Here is a 23,512-nt window from a genome sequence, read left to right as displayed (position 1 = left end):
AGCCCTAATTAAAATAAAAATTAAACCTTACATGTTAATTGGTATCAAGGGAAATGCTAAGGAGACTCTTCCAAAAGTGGACCTCTCCATGGACTTTCCGTCACCTCATGTTTTTAGCACAATCCCCGTACCAACTATTTGTGTTAATGTATAAATATAGAGAATAATCTGAATAATGACTTTGAGGTACGACTTGAATCGTTTCCTTAAAGTGTTATTTGCCCCCACTCGAATGAGTTTGCTAAAGGGGTCTTGGCAAATTACTTCCAGGGTACAACAAAATATGGAATATTCGATCAGCAAAACCGAATTATATTCCCTTAGAATTAACTAGAAAGAAATTGTATGAATGTGATGGAGAGAGAAGAGAGCAAGGAATGTAGAAATAAATTTCTGAAATTGTATGTGAAATATTATGCCACAATAGGTATTTATAGACATTAAAGCACCCGTTCATCGAGTCCTTTCATTTTAGTTGAAGATATACAACCCTTCTTAATATTGACCCAAAAGACATATCTTCTATTTAGAATTTTCAGAAAATAAATTTGACTTATTACATCTTTTAATTTTACTCATACAATTTGAGTAAGCATCATGTCTTTTAACCAAAAGTTGTAACCATCCAACAAAATATACAAAGGTTAAATCAAATCCAACCTTGCCGCCCATAGGCTTGCTGCACATTGCAGTGGCCGCCTTTCCCTATTATACATACATATGTTGCACAATGCAGCACCAAGTCTATATATATAAATAATAATAATAATAATAATAATAATAATAATAATATATATTTATTATTGAAATCTCTAACAATCCTTCTCAATTTCAATAATATGATATATAATAACAATCCTCTCTTTATACTTAATCACAAGCATACCGATATAATCATGCATACAATAAAGGTGTCTTTCGAATTAAACCTTTAATTAGTGTAAGTAATTCAAAGTTATAACGAATGCGATGGTGACCTAAATTTAAACCAACTATTCTTATGTTAAAACCGGAATCACTACACACATGATTATATCTTATTTCCTTAAAGAAAATTATGAACTAATTAAACACTATTATGGCTTTGTGCCTCATCCTGGTTTCATGAACATTTACAAGAGAAAACCCAACTCTTGGCACAAGCGGCACCACTTCTTATGTTCATATAGGTGAGGTTCTTTCCCATGTACTTGCTACTATAGACACAACTACAAATAACCTCATTAAGAGATAAAACTCATCTTCCTAAACGTAGCAGTTTTGTACTGATCATCCTGGAATGAGCTATATATTAATTTTCAGTGCTTTCATAACCACTTATCAATAATTTGTTATTACCCATTAAAATTTTTAAACTAGTGATGTTCTAGACAAAGTCGGGTTACCATTATTGGTGGCTAATTTTCAGTAAAGGGTTTTAGCCCCATTCTACTAGATGTACTAACTACCAAAACTCTTGAAAGTGCTCTCATTAATGGATCCGCCAAGTTATTGCTTGATTTAACATAAATAATATTAATAACTTCATCAGTTACTAATTGTTTGACATATTCATGTCTCAAGCTAATATGTCTAGACTTTCCATTGTATACCTTATTGTATGCTCTAGACAAAGTAGCCTCACTATCAAAGTATAAAGAAATGGATGGCATTGGTTGTGGCCACAACTTTATTTCCAATAACAAATTTCTAATCTATTCCTCTTCTATACCTTTTGCCACTAATGCTATAACTTCATATTCCATAGTTGAATGTGCTATACATGTTTGCTTCTTCGAAGCCCAAGAAATTGCTCCTCCGACAATTGTAAAAATCCACCCTGATGTAGACTTATTATCATTAGCACTTGTTATTCAACTTGCATCTGAATATCCTTCAAGTACTGCTGGAAACTCAAAGTAAGTTAAATTCAGGTTAATAGTTCTTTTAAGATAATAAAAAATTCTATTTATTGCTTTCCAATGAGCAGTACCTGGATGACTAGTGTATCTAGAAAAGTGGCTTACTGCAAATGCGATATCTGGCCTAGTACAATGCATGGCATACATTAAACTTCTGATTACACTAGCATACTCAAGCTGTGCAACGGACCTACCAAAATTATTAAGCAAAGTTTCACTAGGGTCATAAGGGGTATTTGCTTCTTTTATTTGTAGATGCTTAAACTTAAGAAGCAATTTTTCTATATAATGTGACTGACGCAAAGCATAACCCCTACTATGCTTCTTTACTTTAATTCTCAAGATAGTATCTACTTCATTCAAGTCCTTCATCTTAAATTTTGAAGTTAGATACTCTTTAGTTTCATATACAGCTTTCATGTTTGTACCAAAAATTAGCAAGTCGTCGACATATAAACATATAACAACACTGTAATCATTTGTGAATTTAGAGTATATGCATTTATCAGCATTGTTATGTCTAAATCCATATGATAAAATGACAAAATCGAACTTTTCATGCCATTGTTTTGGTGCTTGCTTCAATCCATGTAAAACCTTTGGTAACCAGCCTGGCTTTAAATGTCTGAATAGACCCTTCTGTATTGTATTTTCTTCTAAATACCCACTTACAACCATTGATTTTGATCCTTGGGGCAAGTCTACTAAAACCCGTGTCTGATTATATATTAATGATTCAAATTCATCATCTATAGCCTCTTTCCAAAATGCTGCATCTCTTGAAGTGAATGCTTCGCTTAGACTTTTAGGATCATCCTCAACATTCAACAATATGGGTATTTTCTTAAGAACCTTTGTTCTATTTCCTTTGACTAAAAATACAATAGATTGAGATGAAATAAAATCAAGGCCTAGAGTCTTTTCTTTTCTTACTCTTTGGCTTTTCCTTGGTTCATTGATAGTTTCAGACTATTTTCTTTTCTCACCTTGAGAATTACCAGTAGCCAGATTAGAGAAAGGTGTTTGATCATTCTCATTTCCAGACGTTGAGTAGTCATTATAAAATTTATTTTCTATAAATTCGACATCTCTAGACTCAACAATTGTATTTGAGTCTAAATTAAGCAACCTATATGCCTTTGAATTTTTTGCATATCTTATAAATATGCTTTTAATTCCTCTTGTACCCAACTTGGATCTCTTAAGATTGAGTGCCTTATAAAAAGCTACACAACCCCATACTCTCAAATATGACAAATTTGGTTTTCTTCCTTTCCAAATTTCATATGGTGACACATGTATCTTTGTAGATGTAATTCTATTGTGTATATGGCATGCAGTAAACAATGCTTCACCCCATAAATATTTTGGAGTATTAGCATTAATCATCATAGAATTAATCATTTCAGTGAGTGTCCTATTTTTTCTTTCTGCCAAACCATTTTGTTGTGGTGTATAGGGTGCAGTTCTTTGATGTATAACACCATGCTCTTCACAAAAAATATCAAATTCATGTGAAAAATATTCACCACCTCTATCACTACGAAGGCATTTAATTTTCCTTCCTTTTTAGTTTTCAACTTCAGCTTTATAGCGCTTAAAACACTCAAAAACTTCATCATTATTAGACAATAAATAAACATAAGTGAACTTAGAATAATCATCTATAAATGTGATAAAATATCTTTTTCCTCCTCTTGTTAAAATACCATTAAATTCACATATGTCAGAATGTATTAAGTCTAATAAATTTGTATTTCTTTCGGCAGTTGGAAAAGGTTTCTTAGTCATTTTCGCTTGAATACATGTTTCACATCAATCATTATAATCATCATTGCAAGCAATTAAACTAAGTGTGTGCATGTATTTTAAAGATCTAAAATTTATATGTGCTAAACATAAATGCCATAAATGAGAGGAAGATTCAACAATATAAGCAGAAGAATTCACTTTATTATTAATACTTAGTTTGAACATCCAATCACAAGAATACCCCTTCCCAACAAACATCCAATTTTTCGACATTATTAACTTGTCGGACTCTAGAACAGTCTTTATACCGTTCTTACATAATAAATTTGCAGACACAAGATTCTTTCTAATTTTTGGAACATGCAGTACTTTAAGCAATGTCAATTTCTTCCCAAAAGTAAACTGAAGTTCAACAGTTCCCTTTCCGAGAACTTTGGCGGAATTATGATTCCCCATTAAAACCTCTTAATTGTCCGTTGATGCTTCATATGTCTTGAATTGTGCCTTGTCATTGCACACATGTATAGTAGCCCCTGAGTCGAGCCACCAATCGGAGGATTTTATTGCCGTTGTCATATTTAGTTTGGTAATCATGCCAATATGCATCATTGATACCATTGCAATAATGTTATCAATTCCAGAGTTTTCCACCATATTTTCACTATTGCTCTTATTGGCATTTTCCTCACTTGCTTTGTTGTGTCTACAATCATGCATGTAATGGCCTTTCTTTCCACAATGGTAGCAGACACCATTTGCGTTCTTTTGATTGTTGTTGGAATTGGTCTTCTTAAACTTCCCCTTGCCAATTTTGACTTTGAAGTTCTTTTTATATTTGTTTCCTTTGACAATGTGAACTTTAGAGGAATCTTGATTTGCAAAATTCTTATCACGATTTCGAGTTTCCTCTTCAATTTGAAAACCCTTTTGCAAATCCTCAAAACTAATATCTTCCATCATGTGTAGAAGTTTCTTTCTGTAGTTATTCCATGTTTGAGGTAATTTTGCCATATTAACCCCAACTATCATAGGATCCAGAATAATTATTTTAAGTTCACGAAGCTTTGAGACCAAGACCAATAATTCATGAACTTGGTCTAGGATGGGTTTGTTATCAAACATAGTGAATTCATAATATTTGAAAATTAAAACTTTATTGGTACCTCTTTTCTTCGTTGTGTACTTGTGTTCAAGTGCTTCCCAAAATTCCTTTGGACATTGAATGTGTGCGTACAAGTCATATAAGTGATCAGATAATGTGCCCAAGATGTGTCCTCGACATACCAATTCATCTTCTTCAAGCTTCTTTCGATCGGCACCTATTTTGTCCGAGTCTTTGTCACTTGGTTCATGAATAGGCTCCAATTTTGGGTCCAACACATATATGACATTTAGAACAGTAAGCATGAAATGCATTTTGTCCTTCTATCGAGCGAAGTTTGATCCATCAAATTTGTCTAGCTTGTAGACATCTTGATTGATAATCTTCAAAACCATGTTATCAGATTTTTTTTCTCCATGACGACAATAACACTTTAAGATTGTTCAAGTTAATGTATAAATATAGAGGATAATCCAAATGATGACCTTGAGGTACGACTTGAATCATTTCCATAAAGTGTTATTTGCCCCCACTCGAATGAGTTTGCTAAAGGGTTATTGGCAAATCACTTCTAGGATACAACAAAGTATGGAATATTCGATTAGCAAAACCGAATTATATTCCCTTAGAAATAACTAGAAAGAAATTGTATGAATGTGATGGAGAGGGAAGAGAGCAAGGAATGTAGAAATAAATTTCTGAAATTGTATGTGAAACATTATGCCACAATAGGTATTTATAGGCATTAAAGCACCTATTCATCGAGTCCTTTCACTTTAGTTGAAAATATACAACCCTTCTTAATAGTTTGGACCCAAAAGACATGTCTTCTATTTAGAATTTTCAGAAAATAAATTTGACTTATTACATCTTTTAATTTTACTCATACAATTTAAGTAAACATCATGTCCTTTAACCAAAAGTTGTAACCATCCAACAAAATATACAAAGGTTGAATCAAATCCAACCTTGCCGCCCGTAGGCTTGCTACGCACCGCTGCAGCCTTTCCCTATTATACATACATATGCTGCACAATGCAACACCAAGTCTATATAATAATAATAATAATAATAATAATAATAATAATAATAATAATAATAATAATTTATATATTTATTATTGAAATCTCTAACACCAACATTATTAAACATTGTGCAAAAAAATATGAGGTGGCGGAGAGTATCCTTATCATTTCTCATCAGTATGACTGACTTCACCAACAATGATTCTAAGTGTTTTGTATGAAAAACTTTATAGATTAATATATAAGTGTTTGTTTAGTAATTTTTTTAGCTTTTTAATTGTAGCTTTATTGTTTGAGGATGCCTCCATTGATACAAATCTTTGGCTTCATCCCTGATTACATAATGTGATTTACAAAATATGATCTAAAAATATGTATGTACTCTTAGCATTTTTCCTTTAATGAAGTATGCTATAGGCAATAGCATGACCTTTAATTTTCCTTGATAGAGACAACAGCTTCTACTACATAAATCCATATATACCAACCTCCACATGTAGATAAAGTCATGCATCTGTACTACTGTCCTTTCACAAATTAACATCTCTTCTTCATCATCAAGCTTCTATTTTCTTGGAGCTCAAATGATGCACTGCTGTACCATATTATACGTATATATAATGCATGCAAAAACTAGAATTATTGTATAGCCTGACACAGATCATTCGGGCCAAAACACTTAAAAAAAAACATATTGAATTCCCTTGTTAATTAGTTTCGACAAGCACTTTAATAATGTCTGTAAAAGATGAACATGCAGGTTCCATGAAGGAGTTGTTCGAGACGGAAGTTATGAAAGTGGAGGTGGAAAAGCAAGCAGAGGAACCCAAGACCAACCCGCAGAAATCACCACCACAGAGCAAGCTTCAGAGTTAGTGATTACTGTCCATGAGGAGGTAATAAGAACCAGTAGGAGGGAGAAACTAAAAAAAATTTGGTAAGTGGCAGAAGAAGCTCAAAAGAAAAATGCCGAACCAAAGATCCGAAGGGTTCCCTTCGTGCTCCGTGATCCCAAAAATTTCGACAAGTACTACGAGCCAAGGGTAGCACTAGGTCCTTACCACCATGGTAAACAAAAGTACGAGCAGATTGAGAAAGTCAAGCTTCAATTGATAGCACACTTTCTCAAAGATAGTGACTAGACTACTAACGCTGAAAAAGTTGAGGACAAGATTAAGGAGCTAAGGAAGTGCTATGATGAAAAAGCAACAAAGGACTATGATGACGAGGCCCTCGCATGGATGCTGTTCGTTGATGGGCGTTCAACGTTGGAATTCATGTACAAATATAAAAAAGTGGAAGATGTTGATGCACAAAATCAGCAAGGATTTTAGATCAACGTAAAGTGTCGAGTTTGTGACCTTTGTTTGGTTGCTCCGGTCGACTAGTGAGGATAATATCACTAATACAAAAAAATACTTGCACAAAGGAGCAAATTGCATTGCACAAGGTCACTTTGCGCAACTTTGACAACTAAGCGTCACGCAAGGACATTTTGCGCAACTAGACTTTGCACGACGAAGATTGCCGTTGCGCAAAACAGTTTAGCGCAATGAAGGTGTACCTTTGTCGTGCAATGTTGGGAAAAAAAGCAGTAAAAGTCTTGGTTTGGCGCCAAAAGCTTGCTCGACACACAGACCGCATTGCGCAAACGGCCCTTGCGCAACGTTTTGTTTCACCGTCGCGCAAAGACTACTTGCGCGACACGGTACATGTGTTGCACAAGTTTTTAGTGCCAAACCAAGACTTCAACTGCTTTTTTTTCCTAACATTGCGAGACGAAGGTACACCTTCATTGCGCGAAAATGTTTTGTGGGACGAAGGTCTTCGTTGCGCAAAACTGTTTTGCCTAACGACAGTACGACAGTCATCGTGTAAAGTCAACGACTTTTTCCTCATCACTAAAGCAGTTTAGGAGGCAGAAATTGCAAACCCAGTTGTAGCAGCTACCTCCCTCCCCCATCTATCTTCAAAACCTTCTCCAATCCCTCCCTTGCTCTTAAATTCATCATACAAATATTTCATCTCTCTTCTCCTCCATTTCCTCTCCCTTCCTCGATCTATCCCTATCTGGTAAGCAATTTGATTTTGTATATGTAACTTTGAATTGAGAATTCAACTAAAACAACTAAATTTGTTTTGTACAGGATTTTTGTATACAAATATCATTGAAGAAAGAATTTGAAGGTATTTTCTTCAAATTGCATATGAGATTTTTGTATATGTACCTTTGCCTGCGTGCTATGCCCTTTTTTGGTCATGGTGGAGTTTTTTGGGATTGAATTTTTAATTAATCTTTATTAATTTTACCTATTAATCTGTATATTGCCTTTGTTTCCTATATCTTCTCTGCAACCTATTGGAGTCTAAGTGAGAAATGGCTCATTTCTTACGTTTTATCACATGGCAGCTCATATTTAGAGCAAAGAGGGTGTGTGCTTTACCACAAGGATATTTGTCTTGCAAAGTAATACTTTCCCATCCAAAAGTTTGGTACGTCCTGGAGTCCTCTCATGTTTTCAATTGCTTTAATTTATTATTACTTGGTCTTCTCTATGTTCTATTTCCCTCCAAATTACTAGTGCTTTGCTTTCTCTTGTTTGTTGCTTCGAACATTACTAGTGAACAACAACTGATTCCTAAACATTTCTTCAACTATCAAGAGGGGCGCGTAAGAGGGTTTGACATGTAGGTGTAGATATATGTGGTTGAGAGGTGTTGACGTTTAAAGCCATGCATTGCAAATGGTTTTTAAGAAGGAATTTTAGGATGGTGCAACTGCATTCGAATCTAATTACTTTTCATGCTAATAACATTTCTTACTTTTCTATGCATCGAAGGTAGAAACAATGCTACTTTTGAATTAGTATTGTTTCTACCTTTGCAATGTTGCTTTATATATATGTGAAAAAAATGCAAGAAAACATATGATATTACTTTGGCTGCTAATTGATTAGTTTCAAATGAAAGAAAGGATTAGTTTCTAATGTTATATTTTTATGGTTCAAAAAGTGTATAGATGTCGCAGTTGATCACTTATCTTTGGGGTCCGACAAATGCGCCTTCCGTATTATCAGCACCTACTGCTTAAGTCGTGAGTGCTTCATTGATTGGGAAGCCTACACCCCTTATTGAGGCTACTTCTAGGGCATCCTAAGTGCCCACATCATCGACATCATCAGTGTTAGTTCAAGTCTCCATTCGAGAAGCTTTCGTCACTCGGGAACTTAGAGGAGCATTGTTTGTACCATACTTGACCAATCTCAAAACTATCAAGCACCAGTCAACTTTATAGCTTCAAGGATCCACTTAAAGGTTCATGCTGAGGCACCCTTGCCGAAGCATAATCGTTTTCATCCAACCAGGAGGCCAATCACAGCACGACACATATCAACGTCAGAATAAAGCTCATAGAGTCCCACATGACAAAAGCTGGAGACTCTCTAACTATAAAAGAAGACCATTCTTTTACAACAAATCCCTAATGTCATTATTGTACTAGTCATTAGAACCCACTAATGATAATTATGCTTAAACTTATGTATTTTTGTAAATCCTCCAATATTAATAAGAACTCCTCTACTCTGTGGATGTAGCTAGACATAGGGTGAACCACGTACATCTTATGTTTGCTTCCCTATCTCTATCTCCTTACATATTATCCTCACTAGTCGACTGGAGCAACCTAGCAAAGGTAACAAACTTGACACTTTAAGTTGTTCCAAAGTCCTCGTTGATTTTGTACATCAACATAAGATATTAAGATCAAGAGAGACCATGTGGCATTTACAGAACAGGACGTGCTTTTGCTAGAAAATCAACTCCCTTATTTACTCCTCAACTTGCTGATCGACAAGAGACATACACATGAGCAATGGAGTACCTCAATTGAGGTTTTTGTCAAGATGCATGGTGGGGAACCACTAGTTAAGGGCCATGCCAAGGAAAAAGATCCAATTCATCTTCTTGGCCTTCTTCGGACAAAAATGGTAGGACGTCCACCTAGCCCGAGTACAAAACCAGGATGTACTCAACTTCTTGACCTTTTTTTTTTTTTTTACAAGAATGGTAGCATGTCCACCTAGCCTGAGTAGTATGCACCATTCATGTCGCAATGTACAACAACTTCACGAAGCCGAGATCCATTTTAGGCTTAGTGAGAAAAACTCAATGAGGGACATAAATTTTAAGCCTCGGTTTCTCTGTTGTGGATTCCTTTATCTTCTTATAATAATAGTTGACAACTCGATGGGGCCTAAGTTCATAAACATGATAGCCTACAATATGTGTCCTGATTTCCAAAACAACTTCAAGGTTACCTCTTAATTAGGCTTGCTCGATTTGCTCATTGGTCATCCAGACGATGTGAAGCACTTAAGGAAAAGGGGCATACTTCAAAACTTTGTTAAGAGTGATGAAGAGGTGGCTCAACTCTTTAAGGAGATAACCATTGACTTGGTCCCTAAAGAAGCAATTTTCTCCAATGTTAAAGCACAAATAGAAGATCACTACAAAAGCAAATTGAAGATATTGATGGGTCAATTCTTTCATGACTATTTCAGTAGTCCCTGGACTTTCCTGGCTTTGATTGGCATTCTATTAGGACTTGGCTTCAGCAGTATTCAGTGTGGCGTGCAACCTTTTTCGATCCCTCTCCCTGTGATGCCATATACAAGTACCTGAAAACCACTAGTAGAAAAACAGCTTGCGCAACAAAAAAAATTTCGTCGCCTAAGTGGCACTTGTGTGACGAAAACATAGATTGGTTGAGCAAAAATGGCAAGATACAAAAAAAATTAACTTTATGCGATGAAAATATTCGTCACGTAAGGATACTTCGTGCAAGGAACACGTGTTTTTGTCGCGCAAGAAAAAACAGGAACAAATTTTTGCCGCCACATGTTTGCGCGACGAATATTTGTCGCACAAAGTTTCACTGAAAACGCTCAAATGCCTTTAAACGCTCCCATTTAAGTCTTGGAAAATAGTGCCTGAGGAGTTGAAGAAGTCCATGGTGGGGGAGTTGTTGATCAGTTTGTATTAAAGAATGTATTATTATTTTTGTTAAAAAGTAGTATTTTTTTTAAATTACTAATCTATTTTTGTTGGCATTAATACAAGTTCATTAGGATGTTGATGACACTAATGAGAAGTAGCGGAAGTACATGGATGACCTTTTCAAGATGCATTTCTGGCAGTGGAAGTTTGATGTGCAGAGCGGGCTGTGAAGCGTAGGGGAGTTATCGATCCCCCTACTGATGCCCCGGAAGAGGAAGATTGAAGTTTATTTGTTTTTTTATTTAATGAAATAAGATATATTTGGACGTTATGTTGATTTTATTTAATAAATTTATGTTATATGGATGACCATTAATATTTACATTAGTTATACTATGTATTTGGGTTAATAAATTAGCTTTATTGATTATTTTGGTAATGCTTAATTAGGTTTGAGTTTTTTATTTAGATTAAAATAAAAATTTACATTAGTTAAAAAGAAAATGGAAAAAAAATGAAAAAAATGCACATGGATGTGAAAGCATGGCTGCAGTCCAATTGTTTCTTGAATTGTCCCATTATTTGGACAGTTTGGGAATGCAAAGTTATGGCGCGTAGTTTATGGTTCAAGGATTAGGTTTCGGTTTTGGGGATTTCGATGTCATCTTTGTACGTTCTTTAGGTGGCACATAGGTATTTCATATCTACATCGTCCATCTGAAGATTTGTACACAGATGCTGCCGAAATTCCTCCACGTCAAAATCTGATGTGATGTAGCTGTAAATTACGTGACATAACTTTGCATTCCCAAAATATGGTCCTTACTTGTGGCATAAGGTGACAATATCATGATGAAGTTGTTGTGATTGTTGTACTGTTATTGTGGTTGTAGGCAGTATGGACAGAACATGGATACAGAACCCGAACAGAAGCGCGGACGAATACTTGGATGTAATCGAGGATTTTATTGAATTTGTACGTACACACAACTCAGGTGCAACTAGAATCCGGTGTCCTTATAGGAGGTGTAACAACACGTTAAGGGACACAATTGAAAATGTTCAATTTCATTTAATAAGGAATGGAATGGTAGAGACCTATAATACTTGGAACCATCATGCGGAACAATTAGATAATGCTTTGTCTTCAAACACCACAAGAGTGGGCAATGTTGAACCTAATGTGGATTCTAATGAACAAGTCATGGATATTTTATATGATGCTTTTCCATTTGCATTGACAAACACCAATCAGGAAAGGGAAGATGACGTGCCAACACCAATGAACAATGTAAAACTCGAACAATATGAACAACTATTAAAAAATACCAACTAAGAGTTATACCCAGGGTGTGAGGGCTTTTCGGTTCTCACGGCCATTGTGGAACTAATGCACAAAAAAAATAAAGTATCGTATGCCGAACTAGTGTTTCAATTACTTTTTGGGGCTTTTCAAGAGAATGCTACCAAAGGACAATTGTTTGCCAAAAGACCATAAAAATGCGCAAAAGGTGTTGAATCGTCTTGGTTTAGGTTATGAAAAAATTCACGCATGCAAAAACAATTGTATTTTATTCTATAAAGAGAATAAAGCATTGGCTAAATGCCCTGTATGCAATGAATTGAGGTTCAAAATGACATCTCAGAATAGAATGATTAAGATCCTACAAAAAGTCATGCGTTATCTACCTTTGAAACCCAAGTTGCAGCGATTGTATATGTCGACGCATACTACCGTCGACATGAGATGGCATAAGGAAAAATGGGTAGACGACGATGTGATGAGGCATCCTGCAAATTGGAAGGCATGGAAAGAGTTCAATTGAACATTCTCTTAGTTTGCTGCTAATCCCCGGAATGTTGGATTGGGATTTGCCAACACCACAACAGTTGGCTGATTTTCGTATTTCCATATAATTTGCCTCCTTGGAAATGCATGAAAAATAAATACATGATGATGACTTTTTGATAATTGAGGATCTTCGTAAGTCAATCGATGTTTACTTAAGACTGTTGGTTGATGAGCTGAATAATTTATGGATAACCGGTGTGCACACATATGATAAGTGTACTGGGAAGATGTTCACTTTGCAGCCATTAGTTATGTGGACTATGAACGATTTTCCCACATATGCAATGGTTTCTAGGTGGAGCACTAGGGGTTATATGGCATGCCTTGTATGCAATGATGATGTAACATCTGGCTGGCACGTCGGAAAAGTTTGTTACCTTGGTCATTGGAAATGGTTTCCACGAGGCCACGAATGGCGGGAAAAGGATAAAGATTTCGATGGGAAAACAAAGCCTCACCTCAGACCTAGAGAATGGTTTGGTGATCAGATTTTGAAACAGCTTAACCATTTGGATTTTGCTCCGTTCGGGTGAGTAGGACCAGACCTTCTACACGTATGAATTAGACACATAAGTCTATATTTTTTTAGCTCCCGTATTAGTCAAAACTAAAATTCGGACACAACCTTGACGTTATGCATGTTGAGAAAAATGTATTTAACACATTAGTGGGCACCATTCTAGATATCAAGGGCAAGACAAAGGACATGATCAAAGTTTATCTTGATTTGGAATGAATGGGAATACAGAAGAGTTTAGGGATGAATAGGGACAGTGATAAAGCCAGAAAGGATCTTTCATTTTTTTTTCCATGAAACCGAATGACAAAAAAAAGTTTTTAAAGTTTTTATCATCTGTAAAGTTCCCGACGGGTATGGTTTTAATATGGCGCGTTGTGTGAATGTTGACGGGGGTAAATTTGTTGGACTAAAGAGTCATGACTACCATGTGGTTATGCAATGCCTACTTCCTGTGGGTATTCGATACCTATTGTTGGAAGATGTGGTGAAGCCAATCATGTTGTTGTCCAGATTTTTTCCAAATTGACGTCAAGAATGTTGCGAAATATGAACGTAAATCAGTTGCACCATGACATTGCTCAAGTCCTATGCAAGTTTGAGATGATATTTCCTCCAGCTTTCTTCACAAGTACGATTCATGTGATGGTTCAATTTCCAGAAGAGGCATTGCTTGCTGGTCTTGTCAACTATCGCTGGATGTATCCAATAGAAAGGTATATGATACTCATCATTTGTTTATTCATCATTAATTGACGCTTGCTAATTTATATTGTATCGTTTTATTTTGGCAGGCTTCTCGGGAGTTGAAAAAAAAGTGTACGCAATAGGGCAAAGCCCGAATGATCAACTATAAAGGCTTGGATGTCATATGAGTCGCTTACATTTTGTGGAATGTATTTAAAAGATGTGGAGATGATTTTCAATTGTCCTCAACTCAATAATGATGGGGGGTGTAAGAAAGGAGAAACTTTCTATTTTTGACCAAAGTGCATGACGTTTTGGAGATCCTGTACAAAATGAGTCATATTCCAAAAATGACATGGACGTAGTGCATTGGTTCATACTAAACAATTGCGACAAGACAATGGAATACCTAGATGAGCATGAAGAGATGATGAAGCAAGAACATCCATCACATTTGTATGCCAAGAAACACCGTGAATTGTTTCCATATTGGTTTCTCGAATATGTAAGTTATAAGTGTTTTGTATTTGACATATATATTGTAGTATTTAATTTGGGAATATTTATTTAAACCCATGTAACCTCTCTCTAAACCCAACTTACTCTTTGTACCCATTTGATTTTTAACTAAACTATTAATATCTTTTTAAACCCAAATTTACTACCTTAAATACCCTCACAAACCCAATTCAAGATGTAAATTTATCTTTACACCCATTTGAAAAATAAAAACCCAAAATCAAGCATTAGTCCCATAGCTTAACTTTCATCTCTTTCCTAGTCTTGTTCATAAATATCTCTACCAACTTTATATATTTTTTGTTGTGTAAAAGTTAATATTTTATGCTGTAAATGCATGTTCGTTGTGTTCACTAAGACTTTTCCCTCATCAGCTTTGGTATATGATTTCAAAGACCTTGGTGGAGGAAGCTGCTATTGGAAGTTTGCAAAATAAAATGGAATCCACATCGTTACAATAAATCCAGGATTGGTGATTGATCATCTCTCACAACCAACTCTGAACACAAGCATGGAGCTTGTTCTGAAACTCGTAAATGGTACTCCTGAGCAAGTATTTATAAAATTTCATTACTCATTAATATATTGCATGATTTTGTCAAGTAATCATTCCTACTAGAGAACCTAGGATCCCTCATGATTAAAAGCTTAGGGTTTGGACGGTGGATGGTTGTTAAGTTTTAAACGGAGAGCCCAAAGCTCTTCGACCAAAACGAAGATGGAAAATCCAAACTACAGAGAGGTTACAGATTTTTAACATCATCGGTGCAACAGTGAGCAACAACTAGAGCGCAGTGGGTTGATCAATGTACAAAAAATTCATGAATCGAGCAGCAACTACGACACTTATTTGGCGTGTCCGTGCATCGTAGTAGACCGGGATTGATGAAAAAAATTGAAACTCAAATACTCATCTTCTAAACTCTAAAAAATTGAAATCAAATGAACAAATATTTCATAAATCAAGTCGTGGAGGATTCAAAAGTTCAAAATCACCATCCATCAATAAAAAAAACTTGTTTTTCTCTATAAGAGCTATTAGGTTTTAGCTAGAATAAACGTAGGATAAACACGGAGTGATGGTAGAGTTTAATTATAGTGTGTGGGTTTATTGATAAATTTGAGTTTTATTATTAATTTTATTTTGTACTTAATAGTAATTATGTAATAGGATAAAAAAGACAATTAACATTTAAAATTTAAGTTGGGTGTAAAAAGAAGTTACATGGGTTTAAATAAAATTTTCCATTTAATTTTCTCAAACTAACAGGTGTATGTTTTTGTATAATGTTAGGTTAATCAATTGAAAGCATCAAATTTCCCCACTTATAGTGAAGAGTTATATAACCTAGCGTTCGGACCAATTCACATTGAATTGTTCTTGAGTTGCCACGTTAACGGCGTCAAGTTTTTGGGCACTGCACAAGATGACAAGTTGTGTACACAAAACAGCGGTGTCCATGTCCCAGGTAGAGGCGAAAGTATAGACATTGATTTCTATGGCAAACTAACAAGTTTCGTACAATTGCTTTACAAAGACCGATGCCAAGTGATCATGTTTAAGTGTTGATGGTTTGATACAAACCTAAATAGCCAGGGAAGTGTTAAAATCGACCATGGCTTATGATAGGAGCATATTTAGGCGACTTAGCTAGCTTATTCTTGTGCATTTGTGTTATTATTTCTTAGTTAATGTAGTATTTCAACTCATTTTCGTGTGTTTGTAGGTCCAAAGGGTTAAGGTACCAAGAAAGTGCATTTGGTGTATTTTGGAGCAGTTTTGGGCACTAAATGGATAGCACATGTATGGGCCAAGATGGATGGACGAATTTGGAGTTCAAAAGGCTAGGAATCTGATAAGAAGAGGAAGAAATTAAAGTCAAGACAAAGAGGATAAGGAATCAGCTCAAAAGAGGAAACATTATCCAAAACCTTATCTAACCTTATCCTATCTTATCCTAACCTAATCTTGTTCCACCTTAATCCTAGCTGCAAGTGGACCTAAAAACCTAATTTCTAGAAGCCTTATCTGACCCTAAAAGGGTGCCACACCCTTCCCCTTTTTATTTCTTCTAGAAAACCCAAAATCAGCCACAAAACACTTAGTTTCTAGAAGGCCCAATTTTGGACGAATTTCCTAAACCTTTTTCCTTTTGGATTCTGATTTGTTAGGCTTTAATCCTTGTGGATTTGGGTATACAAATCATTTTATGAAACTAATTGGGCCAAATCCTCTCCTAAGTGGATTTAACTTGTTTGTGCCGAACCCTAGGACCCTAATCCATAAAATCTGCTAAGTTGTAACCCTAATCTAATTAACCCTAGGACTATATATACATATTTTCAGCCACAAATTCGTACCACCCTTTATGCTATTCAGAAACCTTGTGCCGCAAACCCTATTCTCCATTCTTCAACCTCCATACACCTCCATACACATCTGCCGCACTCCTACCACCATAATCAGCCATCCTCCATCCCTCTAAACAAGAAAACACCATTCAAAACCCCAAAATTCACCACCCACACCTTGTGCCGCAGCAAGGAAGAGGAAGGGAAGCCTAGCCGTCCATGCCATTCAACCTGGAATTGCTAAAACGTTTGGGTGTAATCTTTCTTGTGCTTTCAATGTTTAAATTCAATGATCTTTGTTTTGCAAGCATGAGGAACTAATCCCCTTTTTGGCTAGGGGGAATTTCGAAACCATGGCTATATTTGCATGATGATTTGATTACTTTTAGTTGTGATTTCATGAATAATGAATTCAATTTACTTATCTGTTTTAATTAAAACTTGTTTATGTATATGAATTGAGAGTGCACACTTGATTTGCATGCATAAATCTGATGCTAGGGTATAAGGAAACTTCACCTAATCGTTGGGAACTTATATTCATGAGTAGTTAAGATTGTTGGTCACAATTATGTTAAGTAAATTCTTGGCATAAGTATCATGCGCTTTCATAGTTACGAATGCCTCGTCAACACCTATGATTTCCATAGAACCTAATGATCTTTGATTGTTTTTCTATTATGCGCTTTCTTATAGAGAACTTTTAAGGAATAATTTGATTGCAATGCGCTAATTCCATTCAATTCAATGACCTAAGGGAAATCTGAGAGTTAATTTAAGCGTACCTAATTAACTTGGGGTGTTGAGGTTCATAATTCATTGAATAAGCAACTGAAGATTGTGTTGTATGCAAGTATGCCATGTGTGGAGAAAAACCTCCTAGCTATCTCACCATCCACTTAATCCCATCAAATTCGTCCAAATCTGCCTAGTTTAATTTCTTGTTTTGTTTATTTTATTTTTGTCCAAAACCAAATCCCCATTTATTTTAGAGTGTCTAATTAGTTAGAATATGTTTTAGATTGTGTTTCCAAGAGTTTTGAGTCAAGTTAGAACCAATTTTCGTCCAATTTTGTGTTTAGAGTCAAATCTGCCCAGGTTGTGTTTTTTAGGCAGTTTTGAGTGTTTTTAGCTCATTTTGAGTCTTGTGAAATTGTTTTGAGTCTTTTAAGTTGAGTTAAGTGTTTTAAAGGTTAGTTTTATCTATTTGAGTCAGTTTAAAGTGTTTAGCAATCCCTCCTAATCCCCGGTTTAAGAACGATCCATACTTACTTATATGCTACAATTGTCAAAAGAGGGTTAATTTGTGTGTTAAGTTAATTTTCACATCAGCTTACTATCTATGAACACTAACAGAATTTGGTACGAAGGTGACCCTTACATTTTGGCAAACATGGCAAAACAGATTTTGTATCTAGATGACCTTAAAGACGAGAGGTTGGAAATTTGTTCAAAAGATGGATTAGAGGAATGTGTATGCTATACCAGAATAAGACCCTACTGACGACGACATAGACAACGTCGCTGATCAACGTTTAGAATCTTCAATGGAGAATGATGTGGAAACACTCCGAGATACAAATCTTATCCAAGAACCATTTTAGATACAAGGAGTGGCTTCAATCAAAATACCAATTTAGTCAATTACAATTGACCTCGATAATCTTCTTGGATACGATGTTGCAGTGGGCTCGAACAACGGTAGTGATGTACCTATCGATGAGGAGGAATGGGAGACTGAAAATGATGATAACAACGATAGTGAAAGTTGTTACAATTTGGATGAAGAATAATGCAACTTATTTGTGACTTGCTCTGTAAAACGCATTAAATGATATTTTTTGTAATTTATTTATCTTATGTTATAAATAAATTGCTTCTATTTGAATAAATTTAAATAAAATAAAATTTGACCCGAGTAAATTTAATTTCAGAGACTTGAGCGACGAAGGGGAATATATTCGTCGTACAAGGAACATTTGCGCGACGAATACCCTCTTGTTCATCTCCCAAGGCTTTGAAAATTGGGCGGCCTCAATTTCTAGGGCAGGCACCAAAAAAATTTCACGAAATTTTGAATTTGTTGCGTGACGAATACCTCTTTTCTTCGTCGCGCAAGAATGTCGGGATTTAAAATTGCCAAAGACCCTATTCCCCTTATTTCTTCCTCTTTTTCCCGACACTACAAATTAACTCTCTTACTCAACCTTTCTCCCCTCTCTCCATCCGACAGCCCTCTCTCTCACTCAATCTCTGTCACTCTCTCACCCTATCACCCTCTTTCTCACTCATTGTCTGTCATCCTATCTCCATATCGCCCTCTTACCCTCTCACCCTCTCGCACTCTCTCTTTGTCTCTCTCTCGGGAATACACTCTCTCCAAGGTAATTTTTCAATTTACTTAACTCTAGTCTTGTACTTGTAATTAGGGTTCTAGGAAATAGTAATTGTAGGATTATTTCTTAATTTCAAATTAGGGTTATGAATTTATAAATTTAGGATTTAGTAATTTTAGGAATTAGGGTTCTAGAATTTTAAGAATTTGTAATTTTAGTTATTAATAATTTTAGGAATTAGGATTCTAGAAAATTGTAGGAATTTGTAATTTTAATTATTAATAATTTTAGGAATTAGGGTTCTAGAAAATTTTAGGAATTTATAATTTTAGGAATTAGGGTTGATAGTGGTACCCATGACTGCTGGGAAGTTTTACCACTCTGTAATTTTAGGAATTAGGGTTCATTGGTCGCACAAAAAAGATGGATGTCCGTCAGGATGTTGCTAAAAATATCGTGAATGTATATTAAACAAAAGCTTATTTTAGGAATTAGGGTTCTAGAAAAAGTTAGGAATTAACTAGGTTTTTGTGAGTTGATAAATTACTGATTTTGTTCACGCATATAGGAATTAACTAGGCTTTTGTGAGTTGATAAATTACTGATTTTGTTCACGCATATATGGTATTGGTGACTTAATTGTATACCATTTCCCAAAATAGTAAGGATTGTGATATTCGAATATTGTTAGTAAGGCTAAGCCGATTTTATGCTTGATTTCAGATATAGGGATTTAGTTAATTTTAACAGTATATGGTTTAATTGCTTGATTTATGTGTACTTAGTACTTTTTTTTCTAAGTGTGCAGATGTCGCATCTTATTAAAAGTCATAAGGCGGTGATGACTGCACTCTGTTCGATTCCCCCGCCTCCTACTTCAGCCACCACTACTCCTACTGAAATGGACCCCAAGCTGGTTAATCTGGTTGATCCGGTTGATTCGGTTGGTCCCCAGGTCTCCCAAGCGCCGGTATCATCGACCTTTTCAGTGGTGTTACCTGTTAGCGCCAAGTGTACTCACCGCCATCCCCACCGCCCAACACAACATCGGCATCCACTACTGATGCCTTGGGGTCACAACCAGGTAAAGTTAAATAACTCCCTTTATTTCCTTGTGAATTTCGTGATTCATATATTAAGTTCAATCAAAATTGTTACATACTGCAATTGTGCATTTGTTCTAAACTTGGCTTATTCAACTATTGTGATTGTCGTTGGATATCATATATTATTCGTTACAATGTCCAAGGTTTGGGAAATGTTATAATTTTAGGAGAGGTTCGGCCGAAATTTCGATATAATTTGTAGTGTTTGTTTGACTTTTTTTTTTTTTTTCATCAAACAAAAATACAAAGGGACCTTCTCGCTAGTTGAACACTGTGAAAGGTCACCCAAGTGACCAACGAATGTATCACGATCGGGTACGACGACCGACATTGGGTTGCACCAATGGCGGAGCAGCATAGCGCATTGGCCCACGACCTTGGTCAAGTCGTTCAGACCTGTTGTCCTATGCGATGGAAGTTTTGGAAGGCTATGCCGGACGAGGTAAGGACAAAGGTGCACAATTATATATTTTTATTAATTAATGTATTTAATTAATTTGTTATATTGCAAACAAACTACAATTTCAACAACATCAACGATAATATGTTAATGTACGTCAACAAGCTCTTTGCTAAATTGTCCAAGTAGTGGAAGAGTGACCTGCACCAATATTTTAAGACGTTTGATGATCTGTAGGTCATTCTTGAGGAGGGTTACTTGAAGGAGTTTGAAGACCGGGAAGAAAGTTAGGTGTGGCTCTGCAGTCATTTTCAGGAGCCTGGCTATGTGGTATGTTTTTTATATTAAGTCTAAAAGTATTATACGTTTCTTACTAATGTTTATTGATTTTTTTATATTTCATTTAAATTACAACTAATACGTTAATTTTGTGTATAACAAAAAAAGGTGAAAGCCAACAAGATCAATCGGGAAAAGAAAACTCTTCTCCACCATTCGGGTTCAAGGCCCTTCATAGGATGGAGGCGCGGCAACAGGTAGTAATAAATCTTTTCATATTCAATTTTTAATATGTCAGTAATATTAATTTTTTTTTTTTCATACTAACATTTTTCTTATCTTGTTTTATTCAGGGGGCTCAAAATTCCTGGAGATCAATGTCTTTGCCGATATTTATGTTCAACCCGGGGATGAGTTGGCCGAGTCCCTTCATGTAAGTATTTTTCAATTGTAATTACTATCTTACGCATTCAAGTATCATGGTTATTATTTCAAAGTTATTATTAATATTTCATCTTATATTACATAGGCAACGATGATGGAAAAGAGGCAGTTGATTCTTCAAGAATCCACCTCCCAACTTCCTCCTGACACTTTGATCAAGTTCGTGGATCCCCTCGAGGATGCGGGGTTTCAAATCCTTCCAGACAACTTGGATCAGACTCTCGGTCGGAGGCTGGGGAAGTATTGTAGGGGGGATGGGAATGTCAGGCGGCGGGAACCTAGAGCCTCTTCATCCTTGCAGTCGAAGCGCAAGGTGGCAGCTTGGATAGAAAAGGTGGTCGGCCTTAGGAGTGAGCTCACCTCGTATAAGAGCCAGATGTCACTGATCGTAAAGGCCCTCATCGAGTCTGGCATTCATTTCCAGGATATTCATACACCGTCGACATCTGAGTCCCTCCAACCTGAGCATGCCCAAAACTCAGCTCCTTCGACGTCTGAGCCCATCCTCATCCCCGAGGCCTTCTTGCCCTAAGCTTTCTAGCTGCCTGCGAATGACCCCGTAGATTATTCCACCTTCTTTTCTTAATTACTCTCTTAGTTTTTAAACTTTTTCCTTGTATGTACATTTTCTTTTTATTTTAAATAAATTATTTTTATCTTCATTACATTCTTTTATTGCAATTTAATTTCATTATTTGATTACAAAATTAAAACCATAACAAAAAAATAAATTTAAAAACAATAATATTTTATTTTTTGCACGACGAATACCTTCGTCTTACATAATTTTTTGCGACTATTCTGTTTTCATCATGCAAGAATAACTTGTCATCGTGAAAAGTTCTTAGAGATGAAGATTAGCCGTCCCATGTATGTATCCAGACGACTGTTACTCGTATTCTAGCATTTTGTGTGATGAAAATCTTCATTCCTAAAAATTTGGTGTGATGAAGACGGAACCATCGCGCCTTCATTGACGTGACCAATGTGTTTATTCGTCGTGCAAAATCTTTCTTCACAATCTTTGCGCGATGGATTCTACGTGACGAAATTTTTGTCGCTTTGACGTTTGTACGACGGGGATAAGCTTTGCGCAACCAATTTGTGTTCGTCGCGCTAAATGTTAAACGTAGTAGTGAACACACCCCGGCTGAGAGATTCAAGTACATATCAACTCTTCTACGTCTTTCATGTGGTTATATAGTATTCCCGAATTACCGCTACCTCTACATTTTTTCCTGAGTCATAGTTTTTCAACAATCCTCTCTCCATTTGATATTCTATTGTAGGCAAGTGTGATGACTAAAATAAGTGAATTATATTTTTTTTGTTGTTGTTAGAGCAGTTCCACCGGAGGTGGAATAACCCAGCACCCAATCAAAAAACCAAACTAGGGGTCTGTCAATCCACTTCAGCCCACAAAACAGCCTGGCACCCAGCCCAAGCCAGGCAAGAAACCAGCCCATTTTTGACTAACCAAGGGATTGGCCTATTTGGCTGCGCGTGCAGCTCAATCGCATGTGGGCACGAGTAGGGGACAAGGGTGCAAGTGGCGGGGCCCGCTATCAGCCCACTTGCTCTTCACCCGAAAGTAGGCAACGTGGCCCTCTCTATGCCGTTGGATTTTCAACGGCTAGTTTTTCTAGACCGTTGGATTTCCAACGGTAAAAAAAATTTGAATTTTACTTTTAAACTGGACCGTTCAATCACAGATCAACGGTCCACAATTTTTCCCCCAAAAATTTAAAAAAAAAAAAAAGGCTCAACGGTCAGAATTATGACCGTTGGCCACGTGGTAGCTCCTTGGCTCTTGGATTTGAATATTTTTCAAATCCAACGGTCCAGATAAATTAATACATTAAAAATTATTAAAAATTACAAAAAATATTTTAAAAAATATAGAAACTTTTTTAAAAACTTTTTTTTTTTTCTATAAATACCTAACTCTCATCTTCCACCTTACACCATATTTCAATATTTTTTACACTTTCAACATTTCAATATTTTCTACACTTTGAGAGAAAAAAAATGACTTCGTGGAAGCTCATTGAAGATGTTACGTTGTGTGAATGTTGGGTGCACACTTCTCATGACCCGATTACGGGTAATGAGATGGATAAGCGAGAAATGTGGAGTAAAATTACAAAAGTGTTTTGCGATGTACATGGAAAAGATGCCAGAAGTAGTTCAGGTCTTCAAGGTCGTTGGAAAAAACTCAATGCATCCTTTACTTGTTGGAAAA

At 35.9% G+C, this 23,512-nt stretch overlaps 1 pseudogene; it reads left to right on the top strand.

Moving 5' to 3' along the window:
* Positions 1-6,515: 6,515 nt before the first annotated feature.
* Positions 6,516-21,802, top strand: LOC125474059 (annotated as a pseudogene).
* Positions 21,803-23,512: the final 1,710 nt, after the last annotated feature.

Source organism: the organism of the source record quoted next, unplaced genomic scaffold (assembly GCF_019419815.1).
Source record: "Pyrus x bretschneideri cultivar Hongxiangsu unplaced genomic scaffold, Pyrus_bretschneideri_v1 Contig116, whole genome shotgun sequence".
NCBI classification, from domain to species: Eukaryota; Viridiplantae; Streptophyta; class Magnoliopsida; order Rosales; family Rosaceae; genus Pyrus; species Pyrus x bretschneideri.
Note: the sequence above shows the minus strand (reverse complement) of the source record. Positions and strands in the feature narration are given on the sequence as shown.